Source organism: Molothrus aeneus, chromosome 3 (genome assembly GCF_037042795.1).
Source record: "Molothrus aeneus isolate 106 chromosome 3, BPBGC_Maene_1.0, whole genome shotgun sequence".
NCBI lineage: Eukaryota > Metazoa > Chordata > Aves > Passeriformes > Icteridae > Molothrus > Molothrus aeneus.
Window position 1 is genome coordinate 47,196,507 of NC_089648.1, and position 17,448 is coordinate 47,213,954.

The window sequence follows — 17,448 nt, forward strand, 5'->3', positions numbered from 1 at the left end:
CCTAAAATACCCTCCTCAGTATGTTGTGGAGGGCATATATTTTAAAGGAATTTCAGAAAATAGACCCATTTCCTGGGTTTGTCTAGAATGTGCATTTATCACTAATTATCCAAACCTTCATCTTTTTGGAAGCAGGTTATTGGGCTTGATGTGGTATATGCCCCATAGAATTTTCAGATTAGTTTTAAAACTAAATCCTGTGTGCTCTGATCTGTGGGCATTTGGGGTAATGCAGAGAAACTGGCCTTTGGTGGAGGTTGGCAAATGCCAGAACAAGTCCTTGTGAAACACATGCAGTGAAGTCTGGTGGATCTCCTCCCACTTCAGCACTGACTAGCATGTGCATTTGCTGTCTCTACGTTCATTTCAAATAGTTCCTGATGATCAAAACATGCCACTGAATTTTCCAGAGAATTCATTATTTCTTGTGCCATTAGAGACTGCTCAAAGTTTGGATGACAGCTTACCTACTCTGCCTTCCCTAAGTTATCACTGTGTTACACCAGGGTTTTCCATTTTGCATCCCCACTCCATGAGAACTCTGAACAGCTGTGAGAAAAATTATCTGGGAGCTTCTGGTAACTGGTACAGGACTTTAAAAGAGTCCCAAAATGAAATACTAAATAGCTGGATTTTAAGTTCATGCAGCCCATGTATAAAGACTGAAAGCAGAGATGTTAGCATATGTGTGGCATATGATTAAACCTCTTTAATGACACACACAGAGTTCACAGACCTCACAGCAGTGGAAATATCTGCAGTCACAAAGGGAAATTACTGTAATTGTAAACCCCAAGAACTTCCAGCTCACTTGCACATAAAGACACCAAGGAAGGCAATTCTCCTACGCTTTGAACTTCACAACTTAAACAAGGCTAATAGGCAAGTTGAACAGAATTATAAAATTATTCTAACCTGAAGAACATTGTCTATTAATCTCTTTTGTTTTGGTTTGTATTTCACAATTGAATAAAACATCACTTCCTTGAGTGAATTGGCCTCATGGATATAATATTAACAAGGGACAAGACAAACTGTTCCCAAATAATTTAGGGAGCATATTGTTTCAAGAAAAATCATGCGATAGGCATGGAAGCATTTGAGAACATTTCCACGCAGCATGACATGCTCCTAGGTTGTTCCAGGACAGCTCTCCCTATTTGCAGTGAAACAAATCCATTCTACAGATGATGCACAGGACATGACTGTCCTTTCTTTTTTGTTCCCCTTTCTGCTTGGAAGGACAAGCATGACTAGGAATGACTTCTCTTGTTGAGCTGCAAACATTGCTTAATGTATTCTTAGTTGCTTGACAATGAGTTTCTTGAATTGTAGGGTTGCTGTGAAATGTAATGAGCAGACTGTGCAGATAAGAAACTTCACACCAGTGGATCTGGTTTCATTATGCAATCATTCATTTTGACTCTGCAAGCTCTTGCTTGTATACCATGTTCCTCAGTTTTGACACCCTTAAATTAAAAACAGGCCTGCAAGGACCTACTTATATTTAATAATGATCCCAATAAGATGAGTCTTATGAGGCACAAGAAGTATACAGAAGTGTAAATTTTTTCTCACATTCCAGTTCTTCTCTGTAAACCAATCACATTTCCTCATTTAACTTGTTAGAATGTGTAGTTATTAGAATGAATCAATTGCTTCCTGAAGTCCAAAGCGTGGTAATCATTATTATTTTAAAACTACGTATGCTACAATTTTCACCAAACATAAGGATACCCTGTCTAATTGCAGAGGCATAATTTATTACTTTTATGGCTCAAGGCCCCTGTTCTCAAGGGGTTTTTTTCCTCCCTTTTTGAAGTTCACTGTAAGGCTATGGGTTATGGTATTTTTTCATTCACAATGTTACATTTCTTTCCAGTAATCTGACATCTTCTCACTATGACCTGACTCACAGAAGACTGAAGCACCAATGACATACCTAATTATCATTTGCATTATCATAGCACGTTGTCACTTCATTACTTGTGTTCGAAGTTTATGTGCACATGTCTAGCTGTTGAATTGTAGTCAAGAGACAGATGAGAAAAGCCATATTATTACTAATTGGTTTTAATGTTAAAACTGTCAGGCAGTGATAATTTTTCAAAATTCTGAAAGAGGTGAAAGCAAACTTGTGCCTAAGAATTATGAAATATAGGAAATTGGATAGTATTTTATAAACCTCTCATTCCTGTGACTTTTTTCCCCCAGGAGCAAAATGATGTTCACATGAAAAGCAATTGTAACTGTAATCACATTCCAGTTGTCTCCCATCTTTCCCATCCTTTCTCCTGAAAATATTATCACAGTTTTATCTTTTTTAGACAATTTTGAGATATTTTAAGTAGAAAGTTCAGATACTTTTTCCAATTTACTGACAATTTAGACAAAGAGATATCTCCTCCACCCACACTAAAAAAGACACAAGATCTCCAGAGAGGAGGAATATTCTGCTTTTATGATCAACTATAGCAAAACCAAATCATTAGCAAAATCAACACATTTATAATTTCCTACTGTACATGTCAGACAAAAAGTGTTCCTTGTCCTGTGTTTTCTTCCTATTGCTATTCTGACTCTATTTGCACAGCAGCTTTCCTGAGAAAGGGAAGACACCAACAATTCTGTTTGATTAATGGAGATCTTTCCTATTATTGTGGCTCCCTGACATTCTTTTCATTGACTAAAATGGAACAAGGATCTTCTGTTGATGCAAGGTCAGCCATTGCTGGGCTAAACAGCTCTCAGGTGGAAGTGCCTGAGCAGAGCATTTGAACACATCATTTGACTTCTTAAGGGATAAGGCCTAGTTTCATAGCTGTCAGGACAAATACTTTACAATTATTCTGAAAATGACTGATCAACTATGTTTGCTGTTTTTACAGGCTGACTTAGCTTTTATAGGGTACTACTAAGGTTAAAGCTGGATCTGAATCCTGAGGATGTGTCCAGACTGAACACTGCTTCTTTGGGGGGTAGTGTAGCATGAGCTGTGCAGGGCAGCAGTGTCAGCTGGTGCTGCAGAGCTATGTCACCTTACTGGGTAATCTGTGCAACCAGGCCCCCTTGGCAGGTGCAACTGTAGAGAAGGAAGGCAGCTTTTGTCAGCTCCACTTATGTTATCTGTGTGGCTGACACAACCAGACCCACAGGGAAACTAGTCATATATGCTAAGTGTCCAGTCAGGAATTTTGCAGAAAAAGCCTTGTTCACAATTCAAAAATTTTGGTATGACTTCTGCCATCAAAATCTGTGTGTGTGAAACAATAAGGATTGTCACATCCAATCACGTGTTCACTAAGTATTTTTGGTATGCATCAAGCCATCTGTTCTGATAAGCTTTTTCTCACCTATTTCTCAATTCTGAGCAAAGCACTGTGATTATTCTTATTTATAATATTAGCCCAGTTCTCTCTAGCCTGCTGACATCTACAATGTAAATTAGTTACAGCAGCAGAGTCTCTGTAGTGTGAGCAAGAGATCTTTGCCACACCACTCCCAAGGGTGTGCAAAGCAGCTCAGCTGACTCTGCCCTGCTTGCCTGGAGGGGAGCTCTGAGGAGCCAAAGCAATGGGAATGAGGCAGGAGCTGGAGTCAATGCAGCAGAGAGCTCTGAACCTCAGGAAAGCATTTCTCCAGCGGGGCTGTGCCACACAAGATGAGAGTCAGAGAGCTATATCAGGTCATTCATTGCCTTCGGTTTCGACTCTAGGATTACTTCAACTTTTTTAATAAAATTGCATACCACTTACAGTGAGAATAAGTATTTGGACCTTTTTTAATTTTAAAATATCTCCTGGACTCAGAAGACACAAGAATATTTTATTAAGAGGATAAGGAGACAATGTGCCACGGGCACTTCAAAAGGGGAGCTAAGACACGACAAGAAACAAGTATCAGATAAATGAAGCTGAGATTGTCTGAAAGAGAGGAGTGGCTGTAAGGATTTAATGGAGATGCAGACAATAATCTAAATCCTCTGTAGGCAGTCTTTGCACTGAGCACTGAGCTAAATAAGCTTTGGATCATGACCAAAAAAAATTGTGTACCAAGTAACCCTCATCAAAAGTTTTACATAGGCATTTTGATCCACTTAATCATTAAGGTCATCCAGCAGCATCCCTTCCATTTTTGGAGTTTATTTTGCAGCACACTGTGCATACCCTACTGAGAACTCACAAAATGCATTTTAGTCTAAAAATGATCAGGAAATTGCAATGGACATCTTGAAGAGCTGGAACTCAGGAATAGTCAACAACTACAGCACTTACAGCCGAGATGTTATCAGTCTGACCTTTTCACATAGGAATGGATGAGTTTTCAAAAAACTGCAGAGATGTAAAAAAGTTTGCAGTGCAGGTCTGACGAAAATTTAGGAGCAGGACACAGCCATGTGTTGTAGCCATGGGATGATCACAATGTTCATGGTTAGGCAGCCCTCATGTATCTTCAGGTGAGTACTATGTATAAATGCATTCTGCTGCTTTTGGAATGTTGCTGGTTTTATTTTTAAGAAGTTGAATGCTAAATCTAAGAAACTGGATTTTTTATCATGGGAAAGAAGTTTAAAATTATTAAATAATACAGCTCTGAGCAAAAAGAAGTCAATTCAATATGGAAATATTTGCATGCCATTTCATTCCTCTCCCCTAACCTGAGGGAATCACAGTTTAATAAAGTGAAGACTTAATTCAGTTTAATGAAAGTGAATATGACAAAACCTTAATGTAATTATGAAAATAAGGTCAAAATAAAGTAGTTTCAATGTGGAATGAGACTCATAAGAGCAAAATTAAAGCTAGACTCAGTTTTAAACATATAGAGAAATGCTCTGAAAATAATTGATCATGCTTGTGAATATTAGGTAAGAGAAAGACTGTTTGGTTCCACTTCAGTGTTATTAAATTTTATTAAATCCAACAGCACTTGGAGGATGGACATTCCATGGGATCCCTGAGCACAGTGGAGTCTCTCCACCCAAGAGACAGAAAGAGAAATGGGATTATGAAGGATTCTTGTTCTCATTTGATAGAAGATAAACTGAACACCAGGTGATGTTACTTGCATAAAGTCAGTTATCAACAGAGCAAACAGTACTAAACAGGATTTTCAATTCATTTCAGGTTGGATAAATTGAAATTTTTTTTTCTGGAAAAATACTAATATAAAAAATACTTTTAAAATCCCATTTTGAGGGTTCTGAGTACTTAGAAAATTAATTAGAAGGAAATTTAGATAAAAGACATTTACATCAGAAAGTCAAAGGATTTAACCATCAGAATGTTCAAAAAAGTACTAGTATTTAGAGGATTTGGAGTTTCCTGAAAAAGACTACATAAAATGCTTTGGGGTTGGGTTTGTTTGGCTTTTTTTTATCCCCTAAGTATTTCTGCTTGCTTTTCTCTCTTGGAACAAAAAGCAAAATAGTTAAACCTGTATGTGTGTATAACATGGATATGAACTCCAATCAAATATATTTGAAGAAAAGGCAGGCTTATTTGTAAAGAGGATATAAACTTCAGAGCTAGGAGCTAAATGCAGTACCAGTGCCATACTGACCCTGTGCTCCAAGGCTGTCTTACAACCCTGGTTTTCCTGCAAATTTTAAGACTTATACATGCATTACCTGAAATTCAGTAATATTAATTTTTAGATAGGAATGGCTGAGAAGGTATTTTAGTTTTGGCTGGAAAATAATAAGTTAAAATGATAAGAAATCAGTATTTCAGTTTTGATTAAACTTTCATGAGAAAGTAGTAGCACCTACAGTGTTTTTTCTGTTCATAATCAGTATAATATTGTCAGGCAATATAAGTATATGCAACATAATAGAATGGAGAACCTCTTGATTCAGAACAGCACCTTAAATGAAGGTTTCTTGTATTATTTTGTATTGCAAGGTGAGTCACAGCCAAGGACTGATCAGGACACTGATATTTTGTATTTAAAAAAATCAAATGTTCACTTGCTGAGTGACTAGAGTTGAGAAATAGAGAGATTTCTCTACCTATTGTTATTGGTCTTCTTGAACTTGACCTGCACTGAGTCACATAGCCTGGTGCATCATATGGCTCAGAAGGAAGGAGGTAGCCAGAGTTATGCAGTGGATGCTGTAGTATTCACCCATGTACCTCATGGAGTTCATTCAACATGAAAACCTCTCTGGCAATGCTTTCTATGAGCAGCTCCTAGCACCCACTGAAGAGGAAACCTTGAATACACTGCAGTGTCTGTTTGTATTTGGTCTTCACCTTTAGGAAAAGCAATAGAGCACTATGGAAAGCAGTACTAGTAGTTACTCTGTATAAAATAAAAACACCACTGGCAGTGCTCCTTCTAGCTGAAAATTCACAGCTCCTTATGCAGGAGGGTATAAAAATCTCCAGTCTCCCCCCTAACCTCACCTGCTGGGATGCTCACAGGAACAGGACAGGGTGTTGATGGCTGTGTTTCCCAGGAGGACAAAACAAATTCCAATCCAGCCACTTCTTGATAATGTTGCTGTGTACCTGCCTCCAAGTGCAATCCCAGGCATAGGCTAAAGTCTCACCGTCACAGCCAGCACAGAAGCTGGCTGTGATTTCTTGTGTGGACTGAAAACTACATCGTGCTGATAAGAACTCTGGGGAGTTAAAGGGCAGGGGTGTGGATTCTTTGCTTCTTTTTTGCCAAGGTCAGGATTAAATAAGTGAGATGGTATTTCTTTTTTGGAGTCAGATATTTATTAGTTCTTATCTATATTACAGACTCACAAACCGTGACTTCTACAGCACTTCACTCTAACAAACTAAAAATGGAGCTGTATCTCTCTCTCTACAAGGCTTTTCAAGGATAAACTGTACAATTAAGAAATGACACCTAAATTATTTTTACTTTTAATCCAGTAACCCATGGCCTGCAATGCAGACTTTTTTATCCAATTACACGATACCACCCAACCCATGAAGAAGAAAGTGAAGAGAAAGGACCAGCCACCACCCTAAAACCTCCATCTTGCTATATATATATTACTATAGTCTAAAACCTTAAACTCTTAAATTTTCCACAATGTGATATTACACACTTCTATTCAAACTACACACCCATAATCCCAGTTCTGTCATTCAATTTTGGAAGCCTTCTCCACCGCCTCAGGTCAAAAGCAGTGTTCTCTTGGAGGTCAATGCCTTCCAGCACAGAAAGTCTAAAATTCTCAGTAACCATGTGTCATGGTTTGACACTGGCACAATGCCAGTGCCCCCATGAAGATACCCTCTCCCTGGTAGCTGCTGTGAGATGTGACCAGGAATAAGCAAAGCAGGCTCCTACTTAGGAAAGAAAAGAAAACAGAACTTTATTAACTACTCTACAACTACAAATAAAAAGGAACACACACACAGGGAAAATGAAAACCTCACAAATGCATTTCCTCCTCCCCCCCACCAAATTTCCAACACAATACATCTATTCCTCAAATCACCAACTCTCGGTCCAGCACCACCTTTTAGACAATCAATCCTCAGTTCATCAAGAGGAGGGGAGTCCTTCTTGTACTATGGGCTTCCCCTGGAAACACAGCTGAAGCCTCGTGTGTTTCCGTGTCACTCGTGGCACCGCCCGGAGTACATCTGCCGTCGTGACCTCTTCCTTTCATGTCCAGTGCTCTCACCACTGAACACGGACCAGAACTGCTTCTAGGGTTGTCTTTTTTAAGGATGCTCTGTCCCGATCCAAAAAAGGCACAGTCTCTCCTTTGGGACACCTGTCCCCACAATCTCTCCTTTGGGACACCTGTCCCCCCCATATTTTTCACCCCCTGGGGCCGAGGGGCACCAACACGGAACCCTCTTGGTTCTGAGGCATTGCCTCCCCCTAGATGCAGTCTCTGTGTCACAAGGAACATGGTTCTGTCCATGGCTATACAAAAAGAGTCCAGCAAAAGCTACTCCATCATCTCTTCCCACTAGGATTCTTCTCTATTCTCCTACTATCTCTCACTCGCCCAGACCTCTCTCACACTTGCACATTTCCTTCCTCATCTTCCACTCTATCTTCTAGGAGAGGTCAATGATCTGTAAAGTTCTCATTCTCTGAAAAGGGGTTAAAAGCTCCTACAAGTGGCCGGCTGAACCCCCCCTTCTTCTCCGTCCCAGCCGTGCTGCTGGCGCAGGCCCATGTTTATCCAGTCTCAAGGATACAGTCCCAGGCAGCGGCTCTCTCTCTCTCTCTCTCTCTCTCTGTGTCTCTCAGGGGGGGCTGCCCGGTGGCTCCCGGTGTCTCTCTCTCTCTCTTCCACCCTTCCACCCCCGGGCTCAAGCCTACCTCTCTCGGCCACATGGCTTTTCCCCTCCCCCTGCCCAGCCAGCAGCTGGGCCGGGGCAGAGACCTGAACTCTTTTCCGCCGGAAACCCAAGAGAGCTTCCCAGGGTAGAGCCCTGCTTTAACCCCGTGTTCTCAGAGGCATGTCCATGTCCTAATGGCCAGGTTAGATGCCAGTATTAAAGCCTGAATATCCATTGGCCCAAAACACAGCATCCCAAAAAACACATTTCCTGTCAAACCACCACACCACGGTTCCAAAATCAGGGGGAAAACAGACAGAGAAGTATTTTTTTCTGCACTAACCCCAAGGAGGGCCAATGATGAGTATTTCATACAAGCCCAAGGGAAATCAGGAGTTTCTGAGAACTGGTTTTCCTCAACAGCAGGTTGATGCAGGCTGGCCTGTGCATAGGCCATCCACAGCTGCTGGGTGCTGCTGCTCTCTTGGCACTGCCATTCTCTGTCCCTGCCACATGTGATGGATAATCTGTCATGCCAAGCTTTGTTTCCTGCACCTGCCTCCCTCTTTAATATCCAATGTCTCTTGAGCCCAGGAGCTTCATATCAAACTGGCCACAATTTCTAGGACTTCAGCCTCCTGGCAGACTTTGAAATCCTGTAGTGTCAACAAAAATAAATCAGCATAATAGGCTCCATAAAGAAAAATATTTTAAGACTCAGTGTAGAAGAGTGTTTCTGGTGAACAAGACTGGTCCTGTGTGGTGCAGGTCACAGCACCCATTGAGTACCAAGATCAGTAACCCAATTCCTCCTGACTGAGAAAGTAATCAGCTTTGCTCTTGCCAGCAGTGGCTCAGAAGCATGGAAGTGCACTGAAATATGTACCTCCCCTGGGGAGAGAAGAGAGTTTTAAACCAGAGAGGACTGGAAATCTGGAGCTTGAGTAAGAATAATCTATAGCACTTCCAGATTCTGTCTATATTTTTCTCCAGATGTCTGCCACTATCCAAGTCATTCTGGCACCTTTGAGCTTGAAAACATTGTGAAATTTAAAGACTATTGTTTTAAATTAAAATGATGCAAATGAGACAAGGCATGGATAGTGCCTGAAACTAGGGCCAGTGCCTGAAAAGAGCAGGCACTAGGCAAACCACCATCTGCACAGCCTGAAGGATAATAACACTGAAATGCTGATCTATGGATTGGTGTTTCTATCTGCTGTGGCTTCCAGCAAGCTTTCATTGAATTTTTCACTGCAGCTGATACCTATTGTCCTGTATGCTCTAAAAAATGCCAGTGATTGAGCAGAATAAATTTTTATTTTTTGCGTGGCACTAAAATACACAGAAAATTAAAGGGAATCATGTTGCCACCAAGTGCAGTTCTGTGTTTCTCTAACATATAAATTTTTGCATTTCTTAAGTTTGTCTATTTCAAACCAACCAATTTCAAGGACTAAGGAACTACATAACTGTTCATATTTTTTCTTGTAAAAGTAAAATTAGGGAAGATGCTGTCTTTTTTGGTATATGCTGTTAAGAGCTCCCCAAGTATGGTGACCTCATTGTTGGTCAAATAGCATCATGGGACAGGATGTATCCCCAAATGTAATCCAGGTATGACGAGCCTGTGTTGCAGAATAAGGAATTTTAACTGCAGATGTTTGAGCTGTGCTGTTCCAGTATGATTCAGGGCCAGGTGTTAAATCTGATTTATTCTCTTTAGCATCCCTGTAGCTCCTGGGGCTTCTGTGTACAGCAGCACACGTCAAGCTGGAGCTGCAGAAGCCTCACCCCTTGCTGCTGCTGCCTGGCACTTGGACCCGACAATTGTCTTTGTCACATTTGGTGCATTCTGCAAACAGCCTGATTGCAGCCTCTGTGCTCAGAACACCTCTGACCTGCTCCACATGAAGTGAATTTGAAAGGTCACGCACTACCAGGTACCCTGGAAGCAAATTCCCTGGTATTGGTAAATTGTGTGCACCTGGGAAGAAACAAGATCAAACCCCCAGCAATGTCTCAACCTCCCATCAGAGAGGCTTATCTGCGAGGAGAGCTCTGTAATGCTGACCTGCCATCTTACCTGCAAAAGCCTTTGTCCTTACTGGAATATGGGGGGGTTCTGAAAAGCCAGCTTCCAAACTCCAGCAGAAATTGTCCTTTGGGGTAACACAAATGAAACATCATTAAGAACATTAGCATGGACAAACTCGGACCATGGATTCCTCCAAGTAGTGTTATCAAAGCAGATCGTGTGCAAAAACTAATGGCCTTCTTTTTATTAAAAAAAAATCATGATTTACCACCCTGTGCTTTAAAATCATGTCTTAAATTATTCCTGGGCCTATGTTTGGAGTCGCCTTTCAAAGAATACCATTAATGACGCCATTAATAAAAATGGCGCTTCAAATGTCACTGTAATTGTATCCTTTGATCTGTGACTTTTGCTTATTAGTACTGCAGTCTGTTGAACTGACATCAGAAGGACAAAAGCTTTTGATAGCTTCTTTTTTCAACTTAGATTTAAATGATATTGTTCTTTATAAACAACTCAGTGAGATCTCTGCCTTTGTCCATCCTTCTGTGAAGAACTGTCTATCTAACAGAAGTTAATTTCTTTTTTGTTTGTTTTGTTTTGTGGCTTTTTGGTTGTTTTGTTGAGGGTTTTTTTTGCTTGTTTTAATCTAAACCAAAATAGTGGTGTGGCTAAATTAAAAACAAAATTATTTAATTGTGGTCCAAATTACAGAACATAATTAAAGCACACTTGCCTTCACTTAATCTAGCATTAAAATATATAGTGGTAATATTTTTTTTCTTTTGACGAAAGGGTTTTTGTATTATTTCATCCAAATGATATAAATAATTTTAAAGTTCACTTTTTACTCTAAAAAGAGAATAAAAAATTATTTCTTTCTACTATTATGCAACCTTTAGGCTCAGTATCTCACCATCAGGTTCACATAGCAATTTGGAAATACAATGAACAGTAGCTGGGTGTTTCAGCAGTTCTAAGCTAATCTCTAAAAGCAGCAACATCATCTCTCATTTTTGCAACACCCTCCTCCTCAGTCTAGGCTAGCCATTTGTCTTGTTCTCAACAGGTGTTTTAGATAATACCCTGTCAATCATGTCATTATAAATCCCAATCGCCAAATGTTTACACAAAGATTATTAACATCCTACAGTTTCTCATGTCTCATAGTTTTTATTGGAATGTTTCCTTCTGCAAAACCCAGACAGGCACCCTGACCTCAGCACCAGCAGTGCAATCATAAATGTATAAATTGCAAACTGCTGCTGCAGATGGTGAGAGAGGTATATCAGATGCTGCCTTTGCTCTGACTGAAAATGTGGAGGAAGGAAACCCTGGCATAGTGGGAAGATATGGTGGGCTTGGTGCAAGGCTTTGCCTGCAGATGATAAAGGAAACTCAAAGCTTTCAAACTACAGCTTTCATCAGGCACAGGCAGATGCAGATTAGCAGCCAAACCACTCTAAAATAAAGCACTCCTGTGGTTTCTTCATGCAAAATGATGGTAGCTCCTCAGTACTGAGGAATATTCCACGTGGACAATTTTAAATGTGCTGAATGCTCATCTTCCTCAGATTAAGCAAGATGCACAATTCTGAGCTGTTTTACCTGGAGAAACAAGGCTGTGTGCATTCATATTCTGGATAAATGTATGAAGCTTCACAATTAGATATTTTAATGGATCAGCCAGTGCTCTACTTGGCCTGGAGGCATGGAGAATTCTCTAGTTTAGTTATCCTCTCATGTAATTTTTCAAGTTACGATGTGTCCTGTGATATAAAAAAGTCGTGATGTATCTCTCTAGGCAAGACACTTAACTACTTATTACAGAATTCCTCCCTATCTCATGCGGAATTACAAGTGGCTGACTGGCATGGAGCTTTTAATGAAATATATATTCAGAAGAAAAACATATTGCTTTGTCAGTTCCAGGTTCCACCTACCTTCATTAAACCCCTGTTCTTGCTCCTAGGTTCAGGAGAGAGACATTTAATAAACACTGAGGAGGTGTGAAGTTCATGGTCATGACCACATGGCCATTTGCAAAGCTTCTGGGCTTGTTGCATGTTGCTACCAGAGACTGATTTTATTAGTTCCCACATTTACAGTCAGACTTGCTATTTAGCTTCTTGTTTATCAAGAGAAGAACCATTAGAACCATGTGCTTGATGGTGTCTTTAGAACTTTAGGACTGTGCCTTTGGACAGGATTCCTTTGCCAGAAATTTATGGTATTCATTCCCTTTTTGGGAAAAGAGGATTTTTCAGTGGTGTTGTAGTAGAACGGTACTGGAAACAGGGCAGTGGTAAAAGCAGCAGTTACCGTCAAGAAAAATTTAGCAAATAAATATTAATTAATAAATGAACTCAGAGCAAGTTTCCAGAATTATTAAAAACTAATAGCTGAAAAACATTATCACCTGTGTTTGCAGTCTCCCTGTTAGTGTGGGAGGAAATGTGTTGCAGGGTACATTGTGCCCTAAATTTAAAAGAAGCTGCAAATCTTTTTGGAAGAGATGCCTCCTGTGCTGTGGCAGTAAGGCAGGAGATGTGCTTGGAGCTTGGATCTTTTATAGAATTTCGCTCTGGCAAAGTTTCTGTGGACAAGGCAACAGTTACTGAAGGGATTGCCATATTCTCTGCAGGCTTCATGCTTGTGCCAGTTTGAATCATTTAATATTATTTGAATAGGTTTTTAGCTGCATATTGAATGTGTGTGTGTGTGTGTGTGTATGAACAGATATTTTTATCTTACTGGAGATTTAATACTTTGGCAGTCAGCTCTCAAGTGCTTGGGAGCACAGCCAAGATAATACTTTCTGAAATCTTTTTGAAGTTTTTCTTTTTTGAACCATGAAAATGCTTCATTTTTTTCACCTCAGATTTTTTTTTAAGAGGATACTGCTAGCTTTGTCAGCTTTGTCAGCCTCACATTATGTATCACCAACCACACTTTGTGAACAACCCCAGATGAAAAGAGGTCTGGCATTCAACTGCATGTGTACATTGGCATCCTATGGAGAGAATGTGCTCAAGGACTCCCTGTGGATGTCTGGAGTCTCAGTGCATCACTGTGGAATAATAAAATCCTGCCTTCTTCCTGATGTTATGAGACCACAGGGTCTGATCAATGACCTTTTATGAATTCCACTGACTATGAGTGATTTACCTGTATATTCCACTGACCCTGTAGGTGAGATACAGCAGTCAAAATGGATTCATACAAATGAATCTGGTTTTCTGTCTTCCAATAACAGAAACATTATTTATTTATTCAGAAATAATGAGCTCTGCATTCATGGAATCCTAAAATGTGCCAGATTCCCCATCTATAGGATAAAATCTGCAATTCAGAGAGAATCACAAAATGAGAGAAAAAGGGAAGGAGCATCCAAGCAAACAGATAAAACCACATCTACTGTTTCTTCCTGATTGCCCTCAGTACCACTTGCTGTGTACTTGGAAATTACATAAAATCCCATTTGATTTATTTATCTATTTATTTAACTTTCCTATTGGCTGATATATACATTCCTTTTAAGTACAGGTGAGTGAAAGGGGCAAGAGATGTACTCTTTTAAAGCTAATAGAATGTTTAATTAAAATTTTAAAAATCCCAATCTTTTTGACTCTTACTTCTTACGTGTTGCTAAAGCTATGAGGAAATTGCCTAAGTAACAAGAGTTTACAACATTTTCTCTTTTTTCTCTCACTGTTTTTCTTCACTGAGATGCTTGTCTGTCTTAATGAACATGGGATTTCTTCTATTCCATTTTAGACACATAGTACTATTTGATTTTTCTTCCTTTTCAGATTACAGATTAGAAGGCTTTTTCCTTGCCATAGAGAAGTTCACTGAGTTTATTTTAGATGTGAGAAAAGAAGAAGTTGGCAATACCAATTACTTGTTATTTGTTAATCATCCATTAGAGACTATTATATCATGTTACATCTATCTGCTCTAGGTAAGCAGCATTCCTACCAATACTGTAGATTATGAAGTAAACTTTTTTGGTGTTCTCATATGTCTGTCATTTATTTCACCAAAACAGAGACACCAGAGATCTTATGGCTCCTCTATGGCTTCTTACATCATTCCCCAGCAGGTCCCTTCCACTGAAGTGACTGATGAAATACCAGGGCCCCACTGCACATACACAGAACTAAACCAAAGGGAAATGGATGGGAATGCTGTCAGGTGGAGCAGGCTGGATGTGCCTGCACATGGAACTAGCCATGGGGGAAAAGGAGCTTCATCAGTCTTTGCAGTATTTTTTACATCCTTCATTTTATGTCTTTCCCATTAAGCCCGAGCATGTGACACTATTAAAAGCTGCTGCAGAGTCCTTCTTGCTAAATTGCTAAAAACTGGCTTTTAACGGGACTGAATACAAAAACTAGCACTACTTAGCAAAGGAAGTTGCCAGATTTCTTAAATAAACTATAGAATAAGCAAAAAAGAAAAGAAAAGAAAAAAGCAAACCACCAAACTGATTGCCTCTTGATTAATTGTAGTGGCAACAAAAGCTCAAAATAGCACCATTTATATTGTCAAGTGATTCCCAGATGAATAACTTTTCTTTCATCATAATAGCACACTGTCACAATAAACGTCAGGGAAATGGATGCATCTAGATTTTCATCCAGAAAGACTGCTTGACAGTAGATTGGGACCGAAAAAGATATGCCACTGAGCAGGAATTACAGCAGGAAAGGAGCTTTCCTTTACTTCTGAATTTGGCTGATGGTCTACTCTAACATGTGTTGCTAAGGAATGCTACTTGGCATTAACTTAAAGCTTTAGAGCATCTCCTGCTGTAAGATTTTTCTTGAAGCTGCTGGAAACATCATTAAAGTATTTGGGCTGTGATTTTCCAGGAGTTCAACCAACCCGAATTTTAAATGTTCAAATAAAAGACTTCCTTTTGTTCACTTAAAAAAAAATAACATCCAACATTTCTTTAACAAGCACTGAAATTCAGTCTGAGTTTACTATGGAGATTGGGCCTGAGCTGTGTCTGCCAGAGGGATATGAGGTACTTGGCATGGAGACTGGGAACTTCTCCCTGGAGCAGAGAAGTTCTAGGAGATCAGTGGGGAAGCAGACCCATCTGACACAAAGCACTTCTCCCAGGGTGAGCCAGAGATCCCAACACATGCTGTAAACTCCCTGCCAAAAGCACCCCACCATCCTGTAAGGCTGGGCTGTGGTGGGGTGAGGATCCCTTGTCACCACTCAGGTGCTGCAAGGACTGAGCAGTGAATCAACACAGCCCAAACCATGAACAGCAGCCATGAGGCTGGACCTGCTCTGCTGGTGAGTGCAAGCCCAGGCCATGTCACAGCTTGAAAAAGATGGTCAAAATGGTCAAAAGATGCTCCCCATATAAATAGTTTATGCTTAAATAGCATAACCTTGTTTTGTTCCTTTTGTATAGACAAGTGAAGACAGCTTTTAAAGATGGGAGCAAACACCATTTTCCTATGGGCTATTTTTCTATTCTGTAGCAGGATTAACTTGTTTTGGGAGTGAATCACGTTCATGTAGTAAATAAAAATTATGTGGTAAGTGAAAATCATGTAGTAAATGAAGAGGGGAATTGAAAGACATTAGACAACTATCTTTCATCAAGTTAAAACATTAGGCTTTATTTCCATCTCTGGGCAGCCATATGTGGTACCAAAATAGCAAAGCTGTGATCTTATTTATGACTTCCTTATAATATTATAATATTATGTAAATTGAAGTAGCTTAGCCAAAATGGGGACCCACAGTTAATGGTGTGACCCTTCTCTCTCTGTCTCAGTTTTATATGCATCTTTGTGTGACTAAGCCCCATGCCTCACAGGAGAGTTATGGCACAAAATTAGTTTGATTAATTTGAAAGAATTTGAATAAAGAAAGCTTACTCCCCTTCTCATCACATGTTGGTGGAAACCAACAAAGCATTGGGAATCTGCTCACTATCTGAGCACATTCTCTGCACTGCAAGAGAGGGAGAGATCCTGTAAATGGCAGATGGTTATGTGGTGACAAAATTAAAGTCTTTGACCTAAGCCATGTCAAAAAAGAAATCTGAACTACAGAATTATAATCAGTCTTATTTTGGACATGCCCTGTTCCAGAATTCTAGGTCTGGAACTAGATCATACCAAGGGACATTATTGTAGGCTTTAATGTTCAAGATGAGTATAGATAAAAAATCGTAGGGTAGAAAGAGAAGAATCTCTTCTCTTTTTGCTCAGTGCCATCAGTTCTCATTTGTGCTACAGGATCCTTGCCTTGAAGCAATAGTTTGAAACATTTTTGCAGAAGAGTACCTAAAACCATTAGAAGTGAGACCAACAGGTCACGTTTTATATATATGTGCTTAATATCTGTAGCTGCCATTAATTTCAGGAGAAGATAAGAACTGAAACAGGCTATTTTTTTTTTCTTTAAATGTCAAAATGAGAACTTACTGCTTAGCTTTAGGAAAATATTTGCAAATGTTGGTGTTAGTATACGATGTGTCAGCCTCCTCACCTGCCAAATGGGGAGGACAGTGCTACATCCCACACAAACACACTGCATTACAGACAGACTGAATCCATAACTATTTATGCTCTGTAAAGCTCTAGGAAAGGAGTGCTCGTAGCCTTCCAGATGCCTTTGAAGAGTTGGAGTGTCTTGTACTGGGATGAATAAAGACATGAATATCAGAGGCAGAAAGGACCTGGGGCGTAGCTGCTCAAGTGTAAACACATATTCTGTAAGATGCCATGCCATCAGTTTAAAAAATCTCAGAGGCAATTGTGACAGAAAATGCAGAGGTTCATGAGGCTTAAATCTCTCTTGACTAACTTCAGTGTTTCAGTTCAGGCATGGGAAGGTAAATTTGTTTAGTTCCTGTTTTCAAATTAAAGTTCTGATTATCGACAATTGAAAGGTGGATTCATGTCTCTTAATTACTGGATTAAAACCAGTAAGTACCTTTTCACCATGGCTTGATGTGATTGTCAATGATGAAGACAAATGTAGTTCAATCGTTTTGCAAAGATATGGTGTAAAGTGTAATTTTTTATGGTTTTATGCAGAGCTTTCCTCTCAAAATAAAGGAAGTCCCCAGCCTTCTATTGAGGACTCTTTTTCTTTGTCTTAACCTTG